Here is a 5,000-nt window from a genome sequence, read left to right on the forward strand (position 1 = left end):
GATGATGATGATGACGACGACGATGACATCGAGATCAGGGTCAGATATAGATATGTAGATCGGTGGTATGCAATCGATACGCGAACGCTCTATCGCGCTACGCGGAGACGCATACAGTCGTTCCCGCATATACATGGGACTGGCGCGAGACGCGCCGGTCGGCCGAATAGAGTTCTCTCCGATGCTCTTCTGTTTTGTTTTGTTTGTTGGTGGTTGTGGAGTGTGGAGTGTGTTTTTTTGGTTGGTGGGGTGTGTGTGGTGTGGTGGTGTTAGTTTGTTTGCGGAGATTGCGTTTTTTTTAGATTTAGTTTTTTTTTTTTTTTTTTAAATAAAAAAAAAAAAAATTAAAAATTATTCTTAGAAAACGCGCGCGAATCGAACAAAACTAATAACACCGATACACAAACAACGCGCGCCACCAACGAGAACGCCCGAAACTGAAACTTCTATAACCGACAAACGCACGAACGACACAGCGGCGGCGGAGGAGGGAAGAAAAAGGGGATCATCTCCCCACAACAACACACCGTAAACTGTGTCGGACGACGTCTCCGTTATGTAAGAGCGGAAGGCGTAAGAGAACGTCTCGTTTAATTAACGCGAACGGCGTTGGGCTCCCGAGTCGACTTCGGGGCGGCCCTTAACGCATCGCATCAACGAGCTCGTCGCGCGCTAGTCGCGCGACGGTCGATCATGATATATAAATCAAGGATTTCGGATCTCTCTAAAACCGGGCTGGAAATCGGTCATTGTTCGTTTTGCGAAACGATATTTTATAAAAGTGAAGATTTGTATGTGTCTCGTCAAAGAACGTTCCGATGAATCGGACGCGATGCCGCGTCCAAAGTAAATCTGGACGAACGCGAGGCGAGTGTTGAGATATACATTTTCCTCCGTGAACAGATAGAAAAACGAATTCATTTTGTTGTTGCGGTGTGGTGTTGTGTGTGTATTGTAATAAATACGCACGCACGCACGCACGCAAAAAGCTACCTAGGCACCGGCGCGTCACGGCGTTTCGAACGTCCGACGCGTCGCTTGTCACACGTCTATCATATCATCATCACCCTCATATCTCTCGTATGTGCGGTGTTGGTGTGTGTTAGCTCTAGCTAGCTCCCTGGTTGATCCTGCCAGTAGTTATATGCTTGTCTCAAAGATTAAGCCATGCATGTCTCAGTGCAAGCCGTATTAAGGCGATACCGCGAATGGCTCAATATATCAGTTTTGGTTCCTTAGATCTTACCTCGGTTACTTGGATAACTGTGGTAATTCTAGAGCTAATACATGCAATCAGAACTCTGACCAGTGATGGGATGAGTGCTTTTATTAGATCAAAACCAATCGACGGAGGGCCTCGCGTCCGAAGTCGTTAATTTTGATGAATCTGGATAACTTTTGCCGATCGCATGGTCCAGCACCGGCGACGCATCTTTCAAATGTCTGCCTTATCAACTTTCGATGGTAGTTTCTGCGACTACCATGGTTGTCACGGGTAACGGGGAATCAGGGTTCGATTCCGGAGAGGGAGCCTGAGAAACGGCTACCACATCCAAGGAAGGCAGCAGGCGCGCAAATTACCCACTCCCGGCACGGGGAGGTAGTGACGAAAAATAACGATACGGGACTCTTACGAGGCCTCGTAATCGGAATGAGTACACTTTAAATATTTTAACGAGGAACAATTGGAGGGCAAGTCTGGTGCCAGCAGCCGCGGTAACTCCAGCTCCAATAGCGTATACTAAAATTGTTGCGGTTAAAAAGCTCGTAGTTGCATTTGTGCGCCGCGCTGTCGGTGCACCGCATCCGCGGTGATACTGACACGTCTGCGGAGCATATCGTCGGTGAGCCGTCGGTAAAACGGCGGTTCAATATCAAAATCCTATCGCGGTGCTCTTCGGTGAGTGTCGAGATGGGCCGACAATTTTACTTTGAACAAATTAGAGTGCTCAAAGCGGGCTCAAAATGCTGCTTGAATATTTCGTGCATGGAATAATAGAATATGATCTCGGTTCTATTTTGTTGGTTTTCAGAACTCCGAGGTAATGATTAATAGGGATAACTGGGGGCATTCGTATTGCGACGTTAGAGGTGAAATTCTTGGATCGTCGCAAGACGAACATCAGCGAAAGCATTTGCCAAAGGTGTTTTCATCAATCAAGAACGAAAGTTAGAGGTTCGAAGGCGATTAGATACCGCCCTAGTTCTAACCGTAAATATGTCATCTAGCGATCCGCCGACGTTACTACGATGGCTCGGCGGGCAGCTTCCGGGAAACCAAAGATTTTGGACTCCGGGGGGAGTATGGTTGCAAAGCTGAAACTTAAAGGAATTGACGGAAGGGCACCACCAGGAGTGGAGCCTGCGGCTTAATTTGACTCAACACGGGAAATCTCACCAGGCCCGGACACCGGAAGGATTGACAGATTAACAGCTCTTTCTTGATTCGGTGGGTGGTGGTGCATGGCCGTTCTTAGTTGGTGGAGCGATTTGTCTGGTTAATTCCGGTAACGAACGAGACTCTAGCCTGCTAAATAGGCGTCGTCATTTAGGTGTGCGCCGCTCCGGTGGCGCAACTCACTGGCGACGTATTAAAATTCTTCTTAGAGGGACCGGCGGCTTCGAGCCGCACGAGATTGAGCAATAACAGGTCTGTGATGCCCTTAGATGTCCTGGGCCGCACGCGCGCTACACTGAAGGAATCAGCATGTTCTCCCTGGCCTAGAGGCCCGGGCAACCCGTTGAAACTCCTTCGTGCTGGGGATTGGGGTTTGCAATTATCCCCCATAAACGAGGAATTCCTAGTAAGCGCGAGTCATAAGCTCGCGTTGATTACGTCCCTGCCCTTTGTACACACCGCCCGTCGCTACTACCGATTGAATGATTTAGTGAGGTCTTCGGACCGACACGCGGTGGCTTCACGGCCGTCGGCGTTGCTGGGAAGTTGACCAAACTTGATCATTTAGAGGAAGTAAAAGTCGTAACAAGGTTTCCGTAGGGGAACCTGCGGAAGGATCATTAACGTGTGTGTATGTGTGCGAGACGCGTGATATGTTCACGAACGTTGTTGCGCCGCTGTTGCTGTTGTTGCTGTTGCGACGACGACGACGACGACGACGACGACTTCGTACATACCGTGTTTACACATATATATATGTAATACATCCATAATGATATATATATATACGACATATATACATATATATGTACGTACGCGCGCGCTGCTGTTCGTATCTAATGCGGACGAGCGCGCGCGCGTGTGCGTGCGTGTGTGTGTGCGTGTTTGTATATATGTATAAAAAATAAAATGTGAAATAATTGTCTCTAGCGTCTATTACGCCTAACGGCGCAGCGGCGACGGCGCCGTGGCGGTGGCCGGTGGCGGTGGTGGCATTCGTCGAAAGTGCTACCGCCGCCGCTGCCTCCGCCGCCGTCGAAGCGGCCGGGTGGCGGAAAAACGCCGAGAGACGAGCGCCGACCGGGGCATACCAAACGGAGCGTTCGAAGCGGTGAAAATCCCCACTGCCTAGCTCAGGCCCTTTATTGTCGGTTGGCGCTATACAAAACGAAATTTAAGCGGTTAGAAAGATGACAATGTCGTGCGTCACGCCAGCTCGTTGGGGGGTGCGCGGGTCGTCGTCGTTCATCATTCTAAAGGATTCGCGTCGGGGCGTTAAGCTTTTTCGGTGCCGTTTCTTTATGAACGCCTCGGCGCACATGAATTCGACCAACTTTCGACGTTAATACATAAAAACGGACAATCAAGTGGCCGACGGCGAGAGCCGTAGGCCGCTACCGTAAGTAATAACAACATTAAGAAAAAACCATTACCCTGGACGGTGGATCACTTGGCTCGCGGGTCGATGAAGAACGCAGTTAACTGCGCGTCATAGTGTGAACTGCAGGACACATTTGAACATCGACATTTCGAACGCACATTGCGGTCCGTGGAGAAATATCCAGGACCACTCCTGTCTGAGGGCCGGCTGTTAAAATATAAAAACCACACTGTTCGGTGTAGAACGCGCGCTACGTGCGCTCGCGCCGGTCGATGCGCGCGGCGGTGACGCGCGACGCGGCGGCGGCGGGTTGGTGGGGGGTGATGAACGAGCTCGCGGACGGTGCGATGGGACGATCTCTAATAAGAGTCTCTCGTCCGCGCCGCCGCGGCTCTCACTCTCTCTCTCTCACTATCCGCCGTCGCTGTCGTCGCGCTGCCGCTGCCGCACTACCGCGCGCGGGCGAGCGGGCGCGCGCTCTTTCGAACAATTGACGGTTTCCGTTGAACGTTCTTCGCGACGGACGACGGACGGCGGGGTGCTGCACCCCTCACGTCCGCGTACGCGCGGAGCGCGTTTACGGTCCGTTTAAATATATCGAATTGTATTGAATATGAAACGAGTGTGAAAAGATTACACGCATCGCTAAGACGCGAGTCTTCGTAGTGCGGTCTTCGTCCGAGCTCATCGGTTCGTGTATACGATATAATAAAATATATCGGAAGCACAGACGACGCGTCTCCGACGGATGCGACCGGCAGGCGGTGAATGTTTTCTTGCGCGGCAAGCGTAACGCACACACAAACATATGTAAGTAAACATTACGTGATGTTCATGTGCGCGCGCGCCTAGCCCGATGCGAGAGAGTTCACCGCTCGTCGTCGCTACGCATCCGTATTATGTCGGTGATACGCGTCGTCGTTCCAGTGCGAACGTTATATTATCGTATCGATACGGACCGATACCGAAAGGGCCGGACGATCGATCGCTAACGAAAAGTACTCGCGCTCGCGTATGCGTGTCGAGATTTTCGTTTACGCTCGTATCATCATAATCATCATCATCGTCATCGTCGTCGTTCATCGCGCAACGCGTGTTGTGTGTGCAGCGTTGCGTTGTGCGTGCGCGCGTCTAGAGACCTCTAAGGACTCGCGACGCGCGCGCCTCGCGCACGCGCACTCGCTCTGCGACGCGCGATGATCGCGACGGTGGGGGTGGTGT

General features: G+C 51.4%; 2 non-coding genes across 2 annotated transcripts; both read left to right on the plus strand.

The window, feature by feature from the left end:
• The first annotated feature begins 1,117 nt into the window (after positions 1–1,117).
• On the plus strand, positions 1,118–3,021 carry LOC137927670 (small subunit ribosomal RNA). Its single transcript, XR_011107817.1, has one exon. It is a non-coding gene; the product is annotated as a small subunit ribosomal RNA (ribosomal RNA).
• An 807-nt stretch (positions 3,022–3,828) lies between these two features.
• Positions 3,829–3,985, plus strand: LOC137927772 (5.8S ribosomal RNA). The gene has a single exon (XR_011107905.1). It is a non-coding gene; the product is annotated as a 5.8S ribosomal RNA (ribosomal RNA).
• The last annotated feature ends 1,015 nt before the right edge of the window (positions 3,986–5,000 follow it).

The sequence above is a fragment of the Battus philenor genome, unplaced genomic scaffold (assembly GCF_028537555.1).
Source record: "Battus philenor isolate CCGP_79_NKW_IND1 unplaced genomic scaffold, ilBatPhil1.0.hap1 SCAF_36, whole genome shotgun sequence".
Classification (NCBI taxonomy): Eukaryota; Metazoa; Arthropoda; class Insecta; order Lepidoptera; family Papilionidae; genus Battus; species Battus philenor.